General features: G+C 43.3%; 1 protein-coding gene and 1 non-coding gene across 6 annotated transcripts in view; one reads left to right on the top strand and one right to left on the bottom strand.

The window, feature by feature from the left end:
* Window positions 1-450: 450 nt before the first annotated feature.
* LOC142833251 (U6 spliceosomal RNA) lies at window positions 451-555 on the bottom strand. Its single transcript, XR_012907380.1, has one exon. It is a non-coding gene; the product is annotated as a U6 spliceosomal RNA (small nuclear RNA).
* Window positions 556-16,122: 15,567 nt separating this feature from the next.
* Window positions 16,123-21,667, top strand: part of Mtmr3 (myotubularin related protein 3) — a 121,115-nt gene continuing 115,570 nt past the window's right edge. For 3 of the 5 annotated variants that reach the window (XM_075944127.1, XM_075944129.1, XM_075944125.1), the window contains exon 1: window positions 16,164-16,303. The gene's annotated coding sequence lies outside the window, so the exon portion shown is untranslated. Of the gene's footprint in view, window positions 16,304-21,667 lie in introns of all 5 variants that reach the window. The other 2 variants (XM_075944128.1, XM_075944130.1) reach the window with 2 other exon arrangements.

Below are 21,667 nucleotides of genomic sequence, written 5' to 3'. Positions count from 1 at the left end.
AGAAGTTTGTCTTCTAGGTGATTTGAGAACTTGTAAGGTTAAAAATCAAGATTAACCAACACAGTATGTATGCTTTTGAGATAGGGTTTTTGTTGTTGTTATTGTCCCCTCCCCCCCGTTGTTTTATTTTCAAGACAGGGTTTCTCTGTAGCTTTGGAGCCTGTCCTGGAACTAGCTCTTGTAGACAAGGCTGAGTTCAAAGCCTGCCTCTGCCTCCCAAATTCTGGGTTTAAAGGTGTGCATCACCACTGCATGGCTTGAGATAGTATTTTTAAGTTTTGTTGTTGTTGTTGTTATTTCGAGGCAGGGTTTCACTGTGTAACAGCCCTGGCTGATCTAGAACTCACTCTTTAGACCAGGGTGGCCTCAAACTCATGGAGATCTGGCTGCCTCTGCCTAAATGCTGGGATTAAAGGCATGCACCACCATCTCCCAGCTTATCATTATTTTTTAAATATGGAATACTTCATGGATTTGAGTCATCTTTGCACAGAGAACGTGCTAATCTTCTCTGTATTGTTCCAATTTTAATATATTTGCTGTTGGTGTGAGCATACTTTCATCCTTTAAAGGAAGATTCATTTTTAGTTTTTATTTGTGTGTGTGTGTGTGTGTGTGTGTATGTGTCTGTGTGTGCATACCACATGTGCACTAGTGCTAGAGGAGACTTGAAGAGGGTATCAGATTCAGAGCTAGAGTCACAGGCAGCTGCAAGCTATCCAATGTGGGTGCTAGGGACTGAACTCATGTCCTTTGGAGTAAGAATAGCAAGAGCTCTTAACCGCTGAGCCATCTCTCTCTCCAGCTATTTATTTATTTATTCATTTGTATGTGTGTGTGTGGTGGTAGTGGTGTGTGTGTATATGTGTGTGTGTGTGTGTGTGTGTGTGTGTGTGTGTGTGAGATGTAAGATTTCTTTATGTATGCTGTGAATGTGTTTTGTTACCATTGGTTAATAAAGAAGCTGCTTTGGGCCTCTGGCAGGGCAGAATAGAGCGCCTCCCAGGTGCTAGGATTTCCAAGGAGAGATGAAGGAGAAAAGAAGGTGGAGTCAGGGAGATGCCATGTAGCTGCTTTAGGAAACAGACACACCGGAACATTACCAGTAAACCATGACCTCGTGGTAAAATATAAAATAACAGAAATGAGTCAACTTAAGATATAAGAATTAGTTAACAAGAGGCCCTATAGGCTTATAGGCCAAGCAGTGTTTCAATTAATATAGTTTCCATGTGATTATTTCGGGTCTGGGCAGCAGGGAATGAATAAGCCTCCACCTAATGTGTGTGTGGTAGTAGTGTGTGTGTGGTGGCAGCAGTGTGTGAGTGTGTGGTGTGGTGGCAGCAGTGTATGTGTGTTTGTGTGTGGTGGCTGCAGTGTGTGTGTGGTGTGTATGTGGTGGTGGTGGTGTGTGTATGAGGTGTGTGTGTGTGCTGTGTGTGTGTGGTGGCAGCAGTGTGTGTGGTGTGTATGTGGTGGTAGTGGTATGTGTGTGGTGTTTGTATGTAGTGGTAGTAGTGTGTGTGTGTGTGTGTGTGGTGGCAGCAGTGTGTGTGTGGTGTGTATGTGGTGGTGGTGTGTGTGTATGAGGTGTGTGTGTGTGCTGTGTGTGTGTGATGTTTGTCTGTATGTGGTGCATGCATGCTGAGGTCAAAGGATAGCTTTCCTAAGTTGGCTCCTTCCTATCATGATATGGGTTCCAGGGATCAAACTTAAATTTTCAGTCCGGTGATAAGTGCCTGCAGAACCATCTCCCCAGCCTGGATTTTTTTTCTCTATTCAACATGATTTTCTTGAAAACCAACAAAGATGCTACAAGTGGCAAAAGCTCTTTCCTTTTTTGCTGCTGAGTAGTATTCCATGGAATAGATTTACCAGTGTGCTTAAAATGCGTCCACTAAAGGACGTCTGGGAGAGGTGGTTTTCCACTTGGGGCTACTAGAAATGAAGTTTCTAGAACAAGCATGCAGAAGTTTTGTCTGACTATTAAGTTGATTTCTCTAGGGTAAATGCCCAAGGGCATAGTTCCTGGTCTTCGTTAGGTGTTGAGTTATGTGGGAGCTGCCGTATCTCTCCCACGGTGACTTTGCGTGTGGTGTGCACACTGACAAGTGTGGACAGTCTGGTGGCTCTGCATCCTCGCCAGCTGCCAGCACTGCCGTACATTTTCACTTTAGCAGTTCTGACGATGCGTGTATCCTTTCATGTCCATTTGCCATTATGCATTGCTTTTAGTAAAATGTCTGTTCACATCTTTTCCAGTTTTCCCATTGGTTTGATGTTTGTGGGGTTTTTGTTTGTTTGTTTTTCTTTCTTTCCTTTTTTAAAAGTTTTTTTGAGGCAGGGTTTCTCTGTGTAACTGCCTGACTGTCCTGGACCAGGCTGGCCTCAAACTCACAGAGATCTGCCTCTGACTCCCAAGAACTGGGATTAAAAGCATGCACCACCACTATTTGACTGTTTTTTGTTTTTTATTTTTTTATTTATTTATTTTTTGAGGCAAAGTCTCACTGTATAACCCCGCTAGTCTGGAACTTATGACATAATACAAACTGGCTTTGAACTCACAATCCTGGCACAAGCTTCTGAGTGGGCTTGTAAGCGTGTGCCACCATATCTGGGTGTCTGGGTTTTAACTGCTGGGTGTTGTAAGTTCTTTGCTGGGTATATAGTTTACAAATATTTTCTTCAAGTCTGTAAGTTTTTCATTTCTTTTATGCTGTTGTCAATAGAGTTTTTAATTTTGATAAGGTTAATAGAGTATTTAATTATGATAAGTTTGATAACTTACTAGTTTTTCCTTTATGAGTTGTATTTTGATGTTGGAGCTAAAGACTTTTTGCCTAGCCCCAGGTTGCAAAGATTTTCTTTTTTCTTTCTAAAAGTTGTATAGTTTTACATTTTACATTTAAGCCGTAAATCCATTTCAAGTTAATTTTTTATGTGATCCAAGTTTATTCATTTGCCTGTGGATAGTCAATTACTTAGATATCTTTGAAAAAGCGATTTTTTCCCTCTATTGGATTACTTTGGCATCTGTCAAAAACCGACTGAGTATATTTATATAAATCTATTTCTGAGCCAAGAACCCAATGGAATTTTAACTCAAATATTGAACTTGGGTGAATGCAAGAAATCAATCTGAATAGAGACTGAATGAAGGCCAGCATGAGAAACGTTTATCAATCAAGCTAATGTTCTCTGTAATTAAATACGACACTGTAAGAAATTGACTGTGAATACCTTGATCATGAGCTCAGGGAAGTGGTTCCCGTCAGAAGGAGACAGTGAAACAGTTTCTGACTGTGGAGCCAGGGAGACTGGCTTTTACGCTGTGGGAACTGTACTTATTACCTGACTCTGAGCAGGTAAACACGTTAACTAGCCTCTTGGCGCATCAGTGGAGATCATATTAACTTGCCTCTTAGAACCAGCTTGAGGTCCAATGAGAGGGGACCTGCAAAATGGTTGACAGACATTTTTTGTTTTTGTCTTTTTAGTTATTTTATGTGCATGGGTATTTCTCCTGAAGCTATGCCTGTGTATCACCTGTATGCCTGGCTCCCAAGGACGACAGAGGAGGGTGATGGATTCCCTGGAACAGGAATTACAGACATTTGTGAGCTACCTTGTGGGTGCTGGGACTTTAAACCAGGTCCTTTTAACTACTGAGCCATTGCTCCAGTCCCTGATACTAAGTTTGCCTATAGTAGCCACAGCATGGCAGATTAAAAGTGTGCACCACCTCTGCCTGGCAATTTGGAAGTTTTATCCCATATTCTCTGTTAGCATTCTCTTGAGCATCTTCATGTGGTGTCTTATTCTTTCAATAAGGTAGTGCGTGTGTGTGTGTGTGTGTGTGTGTGTAGGAGAACTGGGGATTGAACCAAGTGTATTAAACAGGTGCTCTACCACTGAGCCATCCCCAAAACTAATGCTTTAGAAAAGGGAAGTAGCTTAGTGGCTACTGTCTAGGGTGGTTTAAAAGGACCAACAAAAGCAAAATGCAGAAACCCTGGAAAATTTCTGCACACCATTCATAGATATAGTGAGCATGGTTGAACATGAGCCAGCAAACCACAGGTCAGGCCAAAATCTTGCTCTGTCCTTACCACTAGCCTGTGTTCTTGACCTGAGAGCTAAGAAGTTTTCACGCTTCAGAGAGAGGAGGGAGGGAAGGAAGAAACGAAGGAAGGAAGAAAGGATGAAAGGAAGAAAGGGTGGGAGGAAGAGGAGAAGGCAGGGAGGGAGGAAGATGCTGTAGAACTGTATATGGTTTACAAAGGCTAAAATACTGATTGTCTGGTTCTTTATAGAAATATTCTGTTGTACTTTGTTGTAGAAGATAAACATAAGGCTCCAGAAGCAGAAGCTAGCTAAGTATGGTGGCATATTTCTTTAGTCCCAGCACTGTGAGGCAGAGGCAGATGACCTGTGAGTTTGGACCAGCAAGCTTCAAGCCAGTCAAGGCTACATAGTGAGACCCTGTGTCAAAATTGACCAGCCAAAGAAACGAAAAGGGAGAGTGCTGTCTGGCTAGAGGCCAACAATCAGGATCTAGACACCCATCCATTCATCTAAAATACAGCTGGAGGTCACGCTGTATATAAGAACATATGCTTACCAAGTTATGAAGACAGTATACAACATTTTCAAAGTGGGTTTATAAGTCCCAGGAATTTGTTCTGCAAACCCTACAATTTCCTTTTTCTGATTGTGGTTTAAGACAGGGCTCCCACTCTGCAGCCCAAGCTGGCCCAGGACTCACTATGTAGGCCGGCATCAAACTTGCGACACTTTTCTTGCTTCGACCTCACAAGTGCAGGGACGACAGGCCTGAGCCACCATGCCCAGCTGTAACTTTCGTGTGATCACGATGTGCATTCATGTATCAAGGCTCCGGGAAGTTGTGCAACAATTCTGATAAAGGCAGAGTGTCTCAGCTGAGAAACTCATTTCTTACTCAGCCAGCTGAGATTACATATAGATCCTCTGTCAAAATTAATACACATGTTCTGAAAGAAATAAAGGAGAAAGGGAGGAAGAAAAGATTGAGGGAGTGTGTGCATCTCACCTGGCTCCTTAGTTCAAGGGAAACAGCCTGCCTGGCAGACTCTAGAGAGGCATAGCTGGGCTGGAAATGGAATTGAGATTTTCTGACACACTAGTTGTAAAATTGTTTCATACCTCTGAAACATTTCTTAAATAACTTAATTCCTCCCCAGCGGAGCTCCCTTGGCTTCATTCTCTCCTCCTTTGTCATTACCACCGAAGGTGAGACCTTTTAGAGAATTACTTTATAACAGATGGGATCTTGGGGCAGAGCAAAACACATCTAGCTCTCAGGAGTAGGAGAAATGTGTGCAGTTGGACCTTGGATTTAAATGAGCCAACAAATTCCTGCAAATTCTCTCCCCTTGCTGGGTCCCGTCGGCTTCACATTCAGCAAAGGAGAAAGCCAGCCTGTGTTACCCATGATTTATGTCCTGCTGTTTTCTCTCTTCCCTAGATCATTAAACACCCTGAGCAGAGCAGGAAGAAGAGGTGATCTCAGGATGCCCTGTCTGCCAGACTTGGTGTCTGGGAGCTCGGAAGCGGGTAGGAGCTCTGAGCTCTTTGCTCTGTTGAAGCCGAAAAGTTAAAAAACAAAAAACAAAACAAAACAAAAAAACAAACGAAAAAAAAAAAAAAACAAAAAACAAAACCCTCGGGGTTTCCACAGACAGGGAACAAGGGTGATTCTGTTTGCCTCTGCTCTGCGAAAACAATTGGCCTCTGAACCAAGAGACCTGGGCGTTTGATTTACTCATTAATTATCTGCTTTGAGAAGAGTCCGCTCTCCCTGTGTGCCTCAGTTTCTCTAGTTGTCAAAGGATAGCCTGGATGATCTGAGCTCCCTTTGTAGCTGGCATGTTGGGAATGAAGACATTCTTAAACTGGAGCTGTATTTGGCTTTCTGGCTCTCCGGACTATTGAAACAAGATGTCCCAAGGGATTGAAATTCCTCCCAGGACATCTGGGAGAAGGAAGATGCTGATCCTGGTACTAGCCAGAAAGGGGACTTAGGGTGCTCACAACTATAGACCGCCTTTCTGCAAGACCCTGAGACAGTGAAGGACAAATGAATACTTACATATTCATTTTTTGTTTTTTGTTTTTTTTGAGACAGGGTTCTCTATGTAGCCCTGTCCTGGAACTCATTCTGCAGACCAGGCTGGCCTTGAACTCACAGAAATCTGCCTGCCCCTGCCTCCTGAGTGCTGGGATTACAGGCGTGTGTCACCACCACTGGCAAATAGTCATATCTTTTGTCCTCTGTTTAATCTAACCCTCAAGTTAGGACCATGACGATGGACTTGGATTGGAGGACACTAATCTCTTTGTCTCTTTTCAGTGGAGTCACAGCGAATAAGTCTTTTCCATTATTAATTTGGCATTTTAATTTGCTTATCAAGGATGGTCTAGCCTGGCACGGGCCTGACACTAATTATGTTAACATTTTCAACCTCAAGGATCTGGAGCTAGTTGGCCTTGCACGGAGATGAATGTATTACAATGGTTCGCCTATTCGAAGGAGAGGATTCAGATTCCATCTGTACCTCCCATTGGCTGTGTGGCTTTGGGGAAAGCACCTCACCTCTCTGAGCTTCAAGTGCACTGTTGAATCAAGCCAATAGCCCAGACTTTCTTCTTTTATTTGTTTTTTTCAAGACAAGGTTTCTCTGTGTAGCCCTGGCTGTCCTGGAACTCACTGTTTTGTTCATTTGTTTGTTTGTTTTGGTACTCACTTTGTAGACCAGGCTGGCCTCAAACTCACAGAGATTTGCTAGCCTCTGCTTTCAGAGTGCTGGGATTAAAGGCGTTGCGCTACCACTGCCAAGCTAGGGACCTTCATTTTTGGCTTCCTGAGAACTATAGCCAGGAAGAGGATATAATGCTGGCTGTGAGCCAGCACTAAAGAGTCAGCTATTACTGGGACTCCTGCTCCCAGGATGGTGGTCCATAACCCCTCTATCTGAGTTCTTGGCTTGTGGCCTGCTCAGTGGGGCAGGGTGTCCTAGTGAGCCTGGACAGGAGGGAAGAGAAGCTATTTTCAGTGGGTTCTGATTCTATTTGTAGCTGGTGAGTTGGCCCAGGCTGCAGGGAAGCTTGTGGCAGAGAGAACTGGACGCTGAGAGGGGTGTGTCTTGTTACACTGGGTCGAAGGGGGGGGGGGAAGAGAAGGAGAAGCCTGCCCCATCCTCCCCCTTGCCTAACTTCTTGCCAATTTCATTTCCTTTGCCTTTCCTGGGAGAATTTAGGGGCGCACCTGACCTTTTTAAAGGTGGATTTAGTTAGTAACATGAAACATCCATCAAGCTTGTTAACCTAGTGGAGGCCTTACAGTATTGATTTTCTCAGGCTCAAGTGAGATTTGCATCCCTACGGGATCTGCAGAGTGTTTGTGAAAGCATTTGGTGGTTGAACTGCCAAACCTCAGAGTCATTTCTCAAAGAATAGACGATGCCCTCTCCTCTCCCCACTGGGTCCTGCCCCCACCCCCCCAACTCCTGCAACATGGCTAAACCAATTGTTTAACTTCTCTGTGCCTCAGTTTATTGATTTGTGAAATAGGATGTGGATGCCAGGGAGACATCCTGCCCTTGAGTCCTTTCAAGGCACAAATCTGTGATTCTCCGATGCAATCATCAAACAAAGGGAGGCAATCCTTTAATCAGAGGATGATGGAAGGCCTGGCAGGTTCCACAGGACATGACAATCTACCCTCTCATTTTCTGGATGGGAAAACTGAGGCTCTACTGGTGAGGTTGGATCAGCCAGTGAGTCAGTGGCTCAGCTGAGTCAGGAACCCAGGCCTTCTACCTCCCATGGTTTTCAGTCTCCGCTGATGCTAGGCTGTAGGTAGCTCTCCCTGAGAGGACAATAGGAATCACTTGTGCTATTGTAATATGCTAACTCATATAGACCACATTTCTTTATCCACTCATCCGTTGTTGAAATCCACACTTGGATTCCTTCCATTGCTTGGATCTTATGAATGATGCTGCAATGAACACAAGTCGGTAGATTGGTAGATGTTTGTTCTACATAGGACATCATTTTCTTTGGATATGTAACCAGTAATCAATCAATCAATCTCTCTCTCTCTCTCTCTCTCTCTTGGATTTTTGAGACAGGGTTTCTCTGTGTAGCTTTGGAACCTGTCCTGGAACTCGCTCTGTAGACTGGCCTCAAACTCACAGAGATCCGCCTGCCTCTGCCACCCGAGTGCTGGTATTGAAGGTGTGTGCCACCACCGCCTGGCAGATTGCTGGATCTTATTTTGATTCTATTTTTAGTGTTTGGACATGGTCTTGTGTTGTCCGAGTTGACTTTACTCTGTAGCCAAGGACGATTTTGACCTTCTGATCTTGTCTCTACCTCCCAAGTGCTGGAATTACAGGCATGTGCCACTGCTCCAGGTATATGTAGTCATGAGGTAGGGGGATCAAACCCAGGGTTTCACGTATGTCTGGCAGTACTCTGCTAACTGGGCTACATCACAGCCCCACTTTTATTTTTTGTTTTAAGTATTTTCATTTGTTTTCCATACTGTCTTTACTGGTTGACATCCCAGCCAACAGTGAAGGTCCCTTTCCTCTACATTTTTGCCAGCATTTGTTGGCCTGTCCTACTGATAATACTCATCCTAAAAGGAACTGTATTCTTTCTTCATGTCTGTTTATTTTGGGCATGCAGTGGTGCTGGATGTTTGATTTGGGCCTTGTTCATGTTAAACATACAAGCATACATTTACCATTGAGCAATACACTTCAACCCTTCTTTGTGAGCTAACTGTGTGTGTGTGTGCTCGCGTGCGTGCGTGCGTGTGTGTGGTGTGGTGTGTACATGTGGAGGTCAGAGGTCTATGTTTGCTGTCTTTATCTATTGTATTGAGACAGGGTTTCTTACTAAATCTGGAGCTCACTGATCGGCTAGACTGCTTGATCATTGAGCCCCTGGGATCCTCCTGCCTCTGTCATTCTCTGCTATGCCTGTTTTTTTTACATGGCTACTGGGGTCCAAAATTCAGTCCCTCATGCTTGTGCAGTGAGCACTTTATCTGCTGAACCACCTCCTCAGACTGCATACTTCTGTTTTAATATATATTTCGTAGGGGATTAGTGAAGTTGGATGTTTTTTCATATACCTGCTGGCCATTTGTATATATGTCTTTTTTGTTTGTTTTGAGACAGCATTGTATTATGTTATTTTGGCTAGCCTAGAACTTGCTCTGTAGATCAGGTTGGTCTTGAACTCACAGAGATCTGTCTACCTCTGCCTCCCGAGTGCTGGGATTGGAGATGAGCTCCTTATTTGAAAATTCATACTTGCATGCAATGAAATCTGATCACTATCTACCTCTATTTCCCCTCCAACTTCTTCTGAATCCCACTACACATCCTTCTCTCAACTTTCTTTCTTCTTCTTCCTTTAAAAATATTAAAATTTAGCTGGTTGGCGGTAGTGCACGCCTTTAATCCCAGCACTCGGGAGGCAGAGGCAGGTGGAGCTCTGTGAGTTTGAGGCCAGCCTGGTCAACAAGAGCTAGTTCCAGGACAGTCTCCAAAGCTACAGAGAATCCCTGTCTTGAAAAACCAATATATATATATTGTTTATGTGCATGTGTGTGCACCTGCTTGTCTGTATGCGAAACCTGCACTATTACATTTGTTTTTGCATTTGATTTGTGGCAATTTTCTCTGGCGAAAGTACTAAAGAAAGTCTTGTCTCATACAAATGAGATACTTGTATGTATTTTTTCTTGATATACTAAAGCTTGCCGGAGTCTAAAGTTTGGTTGGGTAATTTATATGAATGAACTTTTAGGACTTTACTGCACTAAAATTCATGGGTCTGTCTTCTACTTGGAATGGGTATGATTGGTAACATACTGAATTGATTGTATGGAAAATACTAGTTCACTGGGTTATGTAGCGTTCTTGGCTCATTTCATTATGTTATCAAATGCTCATTTTTGCTAGTATTACCACTCATCTCAGTAGAAAAAAACTCTTTTGTTTTGTTTCGAGACAGGGTTTCTCAGACTCCCGGATCTTCCTCTGTAGACCAGGCTGACCTTGAATTTAGAAATTTGCCTGCCTCTGCTTCCCAAGTGCTGGGATTAAAGGTGTGCATCTGTTATTTTATTTTTATAACAAAGCACCACCAGTTGATTTTATTATTGTAATAAATACAATAAACTGTTTTACATGAAGTTACAAACTTCATAGAAGTTTTGAGGCAATTAAGCCAAATAACCAACTATGACAAACTGGAGGTTGCAGGCTAACCATTCTTTCATGTAAAAATAGTGTTTCTTAAAGTAAGAAACCAGTTCACCTGCAGCTTGGACGACGGCAGAAGGCTCTTCCTTGAGATAATGTAGGTCCCAGGATTTTCTTTTTGAGCGGTGAAATGTTGGGATAGGATAAAGGAGGCGGTTGCATAACACTGATGCTATTACGTGCCACTGGCTTGTTTGCTTTAACTTGATTAATTAACTGTTCTGTGAATTTCAGCTCAATAAACTTTGAAAAAAGGGCTTCATACGGAATTTCCATTTCAACATACGGAAGAGTAAAAGGCTTGTTGTCATCAAAGGCCTGGAGCCAATGAAATTAACTTTTTTTTTTAACTGCTTCATAAAAGACATTCTTAAGTGAAACTGACATATTGTTTAGTACCAGACCATTTTGTGAGGAATACAATGGCTGTTAGGACACAGTGTACTGGTGCTTTCTGACAAAGCACCAGCAATTTAAACCAGAGTCCTTTTGGGCCGTTGGTATAAATATCAACATGGGGAAAAGACAATAGTTAATTAGTATTATTATGAAAAGAGTTTTAACCCATATAGACCCTCGAGAATTTCAGGTTACCTGAAGAACCTGTGGACCACATCTTAAAACCCCTTGTTCTACACTGAATTAGGACTGAAATTGAACTGATCCACTCCAATCAGTAGGGACAGCATGTGTTGTCTGAAAAATCCTGGGAGATAGTTTATACTTACTGGAAATTTTAATTTAAGCTCACACACAGGGCTCTGCTCTCCTTGTTTTATATTCATATCACCGGATACAGAATAAAAGTAACAATTCTAATAATGGCATATAGTTTATATTATTTTTAAAAATACCCACTTTCATGATTTTGGTTAAAGTATTATATTCTCATTAAAGTCTCTGTAATATTTTCTTGAATATAGATAGGTTCCTTTCTTGCTTGTTAAAAACAGGCCCTGATACACACATGCACACACACACACACACCACGACAATTAAAAAAAAGAAACCATGAATTTTAAAGAGGGAATCGTGGTACCTGGCAGGGTTTGAAGGTGTGAGGGCCAGCCATGATAATTGGTCATCAAAAGAAAATTCTTTACTTCCAACCACATCACCTGGGACTCTGAATTTAAATAGGAGGCCTGGGTCTCAGTGGTTTGCCCTGAAGCAATACCTGGTGGCAGAAAAGAACCACAGGCTGAGATAACCCGACCCTCACCCAAGGGCAGGGCATTAAAAGGAAATGCCTGATATTCCAACCGCTGTAGTTAGGATCACCCGCCAGCACCTCACCAGGGCACCCCTAGACAAATGTCAGCCAATCAGGGGTCCTGAACCTCAGAGACCCCTCACCCCCACCTTTACTACTATAAAAACCCAATTCTTGGGGCTCTCTGGTTATTCCAATACATTGGAGATGCCGAGAGACCGAGTTTGCTAACTTGATTGTACTGGCTTTGGGGGAGCCTAGGCAGTTTGGATGCTCACCTTCGGAGACCTGGATAGAGGTGGGCGGTCCTTGGGCTTCCCACAGGTCAGGGAACCCAGATTGCTCTTCGAGCAGATGAGGGAGGGTGACTTGATCGGGGGAGGGGGAGGGAAATGGGAGGCGGATGAGGGGGGGAGGCAGAAATCCTTAATAAAAAAAAAGGCTCTTTGCTTTTACATATGAGACTCAGTTTCCTTTGTTGGCTTTTGTGGCTTTGTTATACCCATGGATTTAGGTATAACAAAGGGAGAAAAGGGAAGGGGGGAATGATGTAATCATATATAATCTCCCAAAACTTAAAGGCCTAGAAACAAACCTACAAAATGATATTTCAATCCATGGTTAAGCTCCTTCGCGGGCACTATGAGAGTAAATATGCCATAGTTCATGTAACTTGGGCTGGGGCTATGCAAAATTAGTTGGATAAGATAGGCAGTCCCAAAATTTTGCTGTCTATCCTGAATTCACATCTAAACAATTTTGAATCAGGAAACATGACTTATTTCAATTTCTGCCTGCTTTGGACAAGTTGTTTTTCAGCAGCTGGAAACTTACTGTGTTGATGAGGCAGATTAGCAGGTAAAGAGGATGCTACTGAAGTTTGTGAGGACTGGAGGCTAAGCCACAAAAGCTTCTCAGCAGGGCCTAGTGTTTTTAGGGATTGAAGGACTCCCAGGGGGACTTGGAGGCTCTGGGAAGCTTCCACACTCCTTCGGTCAGCCTTTCCATCTTGGGTTACTTCAAAGAGTCTTCAAGAAGCTGGGAGAATATTTTTCACTCTTGAATATAGCAGGAGAGAGTGAAGTGAAGGATAGCAGGAAAGGGGAGAGGAAGGTCAGGCGGGGAGAAGAAGCCCCTTATGTTAAACATGGGCAGTGAGACAAGCCCTCTGGAACTGGCTTGCTTTTCCTCTCTTCCTGGGACTCTACCTTGGGTTTTGTCTTCTGCATGCAAGGATCTTATTCACTGGTTTAGTTTGTTTATAAAATATAAAATGTCCTCAAATCTTAGGACTAGAGAAATGGCTCAGTGGTTAAGAGCACTGGCTACTCTTGCAGAAGACCTGGGTTTGCTTCCCAGTATCTACATTGTATCTCCCAACTATTTGTAACTGCATTTCCAAGGGATCTCATGCTCTCATCTGACCTCCAGGGGTACCAGACACACACATGACACACACACATACAGGCAGGCAAAACATTCACACACATAAAATAAACAAATCTAAAAAACTCTTAAAATCCATTACATCAGAAAACTTTTACACAGCTCTGTGTGCTAAGCAAAGTAGCGATAATGACCACATGGGTGACGAAAACTGGAGGACAGGAAAAGGAAATGAGAAACAAGTTAGTACCAGGATTCAAATTTAAATCATCATACTTAGCCTCGTTCTCTTTGTTTTGTCTTCTTAGCACTTGTCCTTGAAATCTATTTTGTGATGAAAGAAATGGACTTTAGCACCTTGTGCATCCTAAGCACACATTCTACATCCCCAGGCCCCATGAAGTGAGTTTTCCAGGCCACGCAGCAGTTTGCTGCTTTGTTTTCAGAGACAATTTGCTAACATTCACCTTATAGATTAGCCATAGTGGGGATGAAGTATAGGATAATGTTCAGAGATGTCCCTCAGAGTCAGATTGCTTGAGTTCAACCCCAGCCTTTGCATTTCGGGTACAGCATGAGGTTGAGGTGAATGTGACATTAGATTTACATAGAAAATGCTCTCATAGCTTAATGCACACTGAAAGATTCAATGCATACTGTGAATTCATGGGTACAGGCAAATTCCTTTGAATGCTTTAAATACTGGTTGAGTAATGTGGGATTCTCCTCTGTATGTTGTGAATACCATTGGTTAATAAAGAAACTGTCCTGAGTCAGTAATAGGATAGAACAGAGCTAGGCAGGGAGAACTAAACTGAATGCTGGGAGGAAGAAGGCGGAGTTAGAGAGAAGCCATGAAGCCTCTGGAGACAGATACTGGGAACTTTAGCCAGTAAGCCACAGCCTCGTGGCGATACACAGATTAGTAGAAATGGGTTAAACTAAGATGTAAGAGTTAGCCAATAAGAAGTTAGAGCTAATGGGCCAAGCAGTGATTTAATTAATACAATTTTTGTGTGATTATTTCAGAGCTGAGCAGCTGGGAACCAACAAGTGGCTTCCTCCTACAGTTGAGTATCCAGTTAAAGGTTTCCTTTCTCACTCCAGATCAAAAAGCAAATTGTTATTCTTGGAAAAAAGAGATGAAAGTGCACATGGCACCCTCTGCCCATGGTCCTGGCAGTGGTGGCACATGCCTTTCATTCCAGCACTTGGAAAGCAGAGGCAGGTGGATCTCTGCGGGTTTGTAGGCCAGCCTGGTCTACAAAGTGAGTTCCAGGACAACCAACACTGCTACACAGAGAAACCCTATCTGGAAAAATTAAAAAAAAATAAGAGAGAGGGAGAGAGATATGAAGGTGACACACCAACTCATTTGCTCTTGTGGGGACTGTGGGACTGGGGGAGTGGTTGAACTGTCCACCCAGAGCCACTTCATCAGTAGCTAGCTATCCAACATGGGGTTGCCCTGGCAGTTAAGTCCTAGTTCCAGTCCAATCAGTGGCCACCCATTGGGAGCAGCCCATTTATTACTCTATGTTTCATCTCATTCATCTATCTGGTGTCCATTTTTTTTCCTGTCCCACAAAGGCCATGATGATATACACAGGGGAACTCAGGACAGTGGCATCTAAAGTGAAAGCCTAGGATTTGTTCCTATCACTACTAGGTCTTCTTTTTAGGTCTGAAAGAGGAGCTGCAATCATTGTACTTCAGTTTTATTTAGCCTTGTGCTTTTCTAGTGAAGGTGAAAACTGACACACAATCCACTGCCTGGAAGAGGAGGAAGACAGCGGTTTCTCAGGGAACAAGGGGAAGTCTTTCCTAACTTCGAACTGTGATGCGGTGCCTTCCCGAGATTTTCTGATGTTGTGGGCAGCACAACCCAGTGAGTGATAGTATAGTTTTGTTGTCAGCTGGGCTTGGGTTTGAATTTTTAGTTAAATTCAGCTGATTCTGGGTTTTAACATTTTTCATTTGTAAAGTGGAGATAGCCTTTACCCATTAAAGCTGTGAAGATTCAGCTAGATAAAATATAAATACCTGTTATTCCTTAGTTAATTAGGAGATTTGTTTGGTTATTGTGTTGCGCAATTCTAGGTCTAGAGAGACCTGGGACTCACTAAGATCCACCTGCCTCTGCCTCCCAAGTGCTGGGATTAAAGGCCAGGGCCAAACCGCCAAACACATCCTTCTTTTTCTAATAGTTCTTAAATTCCAGGGAGACAGAAAGGCAATGATGTTGAATACAAAGAAACAAATAATTGCAGAGTGCCGAGGAAGAAAAAAAACAATGTAACAAACACAAGGATGAATTTCATTCACTGGTTTTCTGGAAAAGTCAAGGATTCAACTGAGGGAAAGAGAGAAGGTCGGGTTCTATTGGAACCTAAGGCAGTAGTTCTTAACTCGTAATGCTGCAACCCTTTAATACAGTTTCTCATGTTGTGGTGACCCCCAACCATAAAATTATTTTCCTTACTACTTCATAACTGTAATTTTGCTACTGTTGTGAATCGTAATGGACATATCTAATGTGCAGAGTATCTGATATGCCGCCCCTGTGAAATGGTCGTTGGATCCCCAAGGGGTTACAACCAGAGGTTCTGAACTGCTGACCTAAATTAGTACAGTTTTGGACTATGGGATTCTTCTGCAGGTTAGTTTGAGTAATTTTTTTTTTTGCTTTTGTTTGAGAACTGAGATTTTTATTAGGAGCTGAGATTGAGGCAGTTTGAACTTGTATTCTGAGCATAACCTGTAGCACACTATATTTACATGCACCGTATTAAATTAGTTTTATATTGCCTATACCTGCTGGGGAAATAATATCACTACTGTTCTAATAGAGAGTAGAGTAAGCTAAGGTGCTGTCTTGAGTTACTAAGCTAGTAAAAGGAGCCTCCTGAACATCTTTTTAGTCTTTGGTTTTCTTTTTCTTAATTTGTAACGGTTCATCTAGTCAGTTCCCATTTTTCTATTCTTTTTTCACTCATCTGCGGTTGCTTCTCCGCAGCCACTTTCTGCCAACCTGCAGTCCCGCCCACATTCCGGGGCGTGACCAACTCGCCAGGCTCCGCCCCCGTCCATCCCGTGACAGCCAGCCCACTTCTATCCACCCCCGACGGCCGACAGCGCCGGAGCGTGCGCGCGCGCCCCCGCCAGCAGCTCCGATCTGTCTCGGGCGCGCGCTCTGTGTGGCCGCTGCCGCCATGTTGTTGTGGTTGTGAGAAGGCGGCGGCAGCGGCGGCAGCCGAGTAGCCGGCAGAGACGCTCCAGCGGCCCAGGCGCTGCCCCACGCCGGCCCTGGCTGGCAGCCTCGTGGGGTGGCGGAGGAGGCCGAGCGGTGGCGGGCCTCGCCATGTCCTGCTACCTGGTAAGAAGCCCACCGCCCCGACTCCGGTGGCGAGGAGGTGCTGGAGGAGGGGCGGGCCTCGGCCGGGCGCGGCGGCTGTCACCGGCTGAGGAGGCGGTGGCAGGCGGGGGACTGGGGTGGCCTCGGCCGCCCGGGCGAGCTGGCGGAGTGGATCGCAGAGGCCCGACCGGGCGACGCGGGGGAGGCGGGGTCGCCGAGCTCGGCGGCCATCCTGAACCTGGCGGCCGGTAGCACTCAGAATGTGGGGCGCTACCCCTAGAGCGCCCTGGAAAATGCTTCCGGGCCCCCGGGAGGTGAGTGTGTGGCCCGAGGCCCTGGCTGCGCCGGAGGGAGAGGCCGGAGGTCGTGCTGTTGGAACCTTCGGGCAAGCGGTGCGGGCCTCAGCCTGACTGCAGCAGGGCATCCTCCCGACCTGGTAGTGCTCGAAGGGGAATGAAAGTTCAGGGGTGCATGAAGGAGTTCAGGGAACACTAGTCAAATGGCGCTGCAAAATATGAGTGTTATTTCTTGGGTTGAAATTGTGCTGGACATATTGCATTTCGGGACCCAACATGATTTTGTTGGTTGGGGTCTGAAAACTTGTTTCACAGTTAGGGGGTAGCGTTGGCAGTCTGGAGGCTGTCCATCTCACTTGGGAGTTAGATCTTGATGTTCAGTCGTCTTCAGACTGAAGTTTACAGTCTACTTTTCCTACTATCTTGACACCCACTCGGTTTTTTTTTTTTGATGTGTTAGCCTTTTGTATTAAAAAGTGCATATGTTCTTGTAGTGGAGGTCCAACTTTGTTTCTCACCATGAGAACAGTGACCCGTCAGAGGTTATGATTGAGTTATATAGAAGGTGATTATCCAAAAGACCCATGCTCTTGTGCTTTTACTTGGAGGCCAAATGAGTTGGTGGCCGAAGAAAGACTTCTTTTCGATGGCTTGAGCGAATAGAAGAGTTTGCAGGGTGACACCGTTTTGGGTAAATGTTGTGCAGTATATTATTAGGCTAAGTGTGGAATCTTCTGGAAGGTTGGATTGATTGCCTATGAAGACATCTACCATTTTTACATTTAGGTAACCCTGAGTGTTGTGAGCCGCATAGTTATTTTGTTCATAAGGCGTTAGAACACAGTTTATCAAGTTGGCTGCTAACTGAGGGTATGTCCAGAGAGGCATTGGACAGCAGAGCCTAGAGGAAAGGAGGGGAAGTGAGGCATGAAGTCGGCTTTCTGCCCGCAGAGAGGGGTCCTGAAGGCGCTTTCTAACATACCAACATTGTAGTTACTCCTGAACCATCTGACTCAGGTTTCTAGTAAAGTGGAGGCTAGGAGGGTGTGTTACAGTCATTTGAGACCAGGGTTGTGAACCTGGAAGGTGTACAGTGGATTGTGAAAAGTTCTTGAGATTTGCCTCAGGCTGTGAGGTGTGGTAAAGTCAGTTTAAAAACCTGCTTAGAGTCCTGGTTAATACTTCATGTGGTAAAGTGGAATTCTGAGTTGTCAAGGGATGTATTCATACTTCAGAGGGGTGTGTTGAGGATCGTTGCAGTTTTGGAAGAGGTGAAAGAAGGTGTTGTTACTGTTGCATAGGGTCGCATCCTGTCATACTACAGAGAAGTACTTTTAGAGAGGTACTCCTGGTTTCAGTAAAGATCAGAAGCCTTTTGTTTCCTGATGTCCCTACTACTTAGCCCAGTTCTCAGCAGAATTTTCTTTCCAGATTATTTTTTTAAGCAAATGAATAGTATTGATATGAGAAAAATCGGTTATTAAAATTATGTGATGTCTTACATTGAAGAGGGAGTTTTCAGTCTTTGCAACTTTGACTTTTTCTTAAGAGATTCTGTTTTCTGTAGACTGTGAACTGTTTTTGAGTCTTAATGTATTTAGAATTTTAGGTGTTAGCTGGACGGTGGTGTTAGCTGGACGGTGGTGTTAGCTGGATGGTGGTGGTAGCTGGACGGTGGTGGTAGCTGGACGGTGGTGGCGCACACCTTTAATCCCAGTACTCAGGTGGAGAGACAGGTGGATTTCTTTGAGCTCGAGATCAACTTGGTCTACAGAGCAAGTTCCAGGACAGGTTTCAAAGCTACAGACCCCCCCCCCCCAAAAAAAAAAAGCAACCCACCAAAACTTTAGGTGCTAACACATTGTATTGAATTTAGAGGTAGTATACACACTGGTGGGAAATTCTGCATTGATCATGGATTGTGATTTCATTGCGTCATTAATTGCTGTTGGGATATTACTTCTCTGGACTTGAGTTTCCTTATCTAGATAATTTAGAGCTCATATTTAGGCTAATTTTACACGTTTTAAATAATTTTTATATATAGGAAAGTGCATCTTTTATTTAAAAGAAACAACAACTCAGGCGAAAATTGCCAGGAGTTTGAGACCATTGTGGGCCATATAAATAAGTGCCACATTAGCCAGGGCTTAATAGTAAGACTCTGAGAGATGGCTCGCTGGGTAAAGACACCTACTGCCAGGCCTGATGCTGAGAGATGGCTCGCTGGGTAAAGACACCTATTGCCAGGCCCGCCAACCTGAGTTTGATCCCCTGGACCCATGTGGTGGAAGGAAAGAACAATTCCAAGTTTTCTTCTGGCCTCCACATATGCGCAGTGGCTCACATATGACTACACATGCACACACAAAAGTTTAAAAAGTAAACAAAACCCTTGCCCTAAAATCCCAGAAACAATATTCTGTCTTGAGTTTTGCTTTTAGCTTGTGGATTTTATACATTTCCTAAAAGTGCTCTGGAACTTGAGTGCATGTTGCAAATATGCAGAAACAACATACTTATGCTGTTGTAATACTCTTAATGTTGAAATCAAGTTGGGTTTCACTGAGGGAACTTGGTAATTTGGTATGAAGCCATACTGAGAATGTTTTGGAGAAGTTTGCAATCTGTGTGGCTGGTTGTTTTTTTTTTTTTTTTAAACATATTACCCGGCTCTGTAATTTTAAATGGTGAATTCATTTTTAAGTTTTAGAAATTATATTTATTTATTTGTGCGTATGAATGTGGGTGCATGCATGCCATGGTACACATGTGTAGGTCAGAGGACAGCTTGTAGGAGTTGATTCTCTCCATTCATCATGTGGGTTCTGGGGATGGAACTCAGCTTGTCAGATTTGCTATTTCCCATGCTTCTATGGTGAATTTCTATGTAATTTCATAATCAGTGAAACATTGATTTAGAATTAAGTTTGAGGTCACTTCCATATTGGATTGAACTAGGTTTCCTAGTAATTCAAGACAACTACTACAATTATTAACATGTCATTGCTATTTTTAATATTAATTTTGTGATTTTGATACTGATGCTTTCATTTTTATTTTTATACTGTATTTGTACTTCTACGTTCATAATTGTATTCTATACCACAAATGAAAATTGTTTTGTCATGATAGTGGATAGAACAGTAAGTTTTGATTCTACCTAGTGTTACTCATTAACCCCCCCCTCTCTTTTTCTGGGAAGCCATGTAACATTCCCTCATTTTTAGAGGAAGAACAGTGTCTACTTATTTCATCTGTTGTGAGGGAAGATCAACTGGAATGGTGTATATGAAAAACAACCTAAAAATGTAATGATGTTAGAATCCCATTGCATTAGAATTTTTTAAAAAATAATTTACTTTTATTTTATGTGCATTAGTATTTTGCCTGCATGTATGTCTATGTAAGGGTATTGTATCCCTTGGAACTGGAATTACACAGATAGCTGTGAGCCACCATGTGGGTGCTGGGAATTGAATCTGGGTCCTGAAAGAACAGCCAGTGCTCTTAACCTTTGAGTCATCTCTCCAGCCCCTAGAATTCTTTTTAAAAAGATTTTCATGAAAGAGTTGGTTTGTCTAGATGGGTGGTAGTGGTGCACACCTTTAATCCCAGCACTTGGGAGGCAGAGGCAGGCGGTTATCTGTGAGTTCGAGGACAGCCTCATCTACATAGCTAGTTACAGGACAGCCAGGGCCATACAGAGAAACCTTGTCTCACTGCCCCCCTCAATAAACAGAGTTGGCTTGTGAGCAGTGGTAAACCAGATGCATGTTTTTAAATGCAGAATTTCCTAATGCCATTGAAAAGGCAACAGAAGTGGAGAAACCTTGCAATACTTGTATCTGTTAATAGTGGATCTCATCTTGCAGTATGAGCCCTGGTTGGGCCTTGCTACTGGAACTGGAGTAAAGCCTGTCAATTCAGATGCCGATAAGGATTATGTAGAATAGACTTACTATATTTGATCTTTTTTCTTATTTTGGAGCCTGTGGTGGAAAATGGATGGAGCAAAGAGCTTAGCATGTTCTGTGTATAGTTTTGGATGTGTTTTTGTTCCTTTTTAAAATTTTTATGTTATTTTATGTGTATGTGTGTATACCATGTATGTACTAGAGCCTGTGGAGGTTAAAGAGAAAGCAGATCCCCTGGAGAGTTGAAGATGGTTATGAGCCTTCATGTGGTTTCTGGGCACCAAACCCAAGTTCTCTGCAATTTCTTCAGCCCCAAAACTGTGTTTTCTAAATGTTGAGTGACATATTACAGGTTAATGCAATCAGTGTAGTTATTTAAAAAAGTATTAAAAAGATAAGTTAGTACAATGCTAATGGTAAAACTGTTGGTTTGAGGACTATGTTTATTACTGTTATCATCATCATCATCTAAATCTATATTGGGTGTGGGTGTACACCTTTAATCCCAGCACTCTGGAAGCAGATGCAGAGGCATGAGGATCTTTGAGTTTGAGGGCAGCCTGATGTACATGTAGAGTTCTAGGTCAGCCAGGGCTGCATAGATGTGTGCAGGTGTATATGTGTGTACACGTGTCTTACTTCGGGTGTCAGTCTTTGAGAACTGCCCGTCTTGTATTTTGAGACAGTCTCTCATTGGGCCCTCGTACTGTGTATTTGAATTTGTCTAAGCTGACCAACTGGCTGACCTTCCAGCTCTAAATATCTGCCTATTCATGCTTCCTCACCAGTGCTGGGATTATAAACATGGGGCACCAACACACAGAGTTTTAGGGGGTTTCTGGGGATTGAACTTGAGTCCTCATAACTGTGTGACAAGCACTTTACCTATTGAACTATCTCCCTAGCCTTGTAACTTTCTTTTTAGGTTTAACATTTTTTTTTACTATATTTTTATTTAGTATGTGGGTATGTGTGTGTTCATGTGCAGGTATGGGTGTATGTAGGCATCTTAAGTGTCAGAGGACAACTTGTGGAAGTCACTTCGCCCTACCTTGTTTGTTTTGTCCCAAGGAGTCAACTAAAGTTGTCACTCTTGGTGACAGCAGGCCTCTTTATCTGCTGAACCATCTTACTGACCCTAAGTTGTTTAAAAATGTCTTGTCTTCTTAGTG

The sequence above is a fragment of the Microtus pennsylvanicus genome, chromosome 12, assembly GCF_037038515.1.
Source record: "Microtus pennsylvanicus isolate mMicPen1 chromosome 12, mMicPen1.hap1, whole genome shotgun sequence".
NCBI lineage: Eukaryota > Metazoa > Chordata > Mammalia > Rodentia > Cricetidae > Microtus > Microtus pennsylvanicus.
This window is presented reverse-complemented; position numbering and strand designations above follow the sequence as displayed.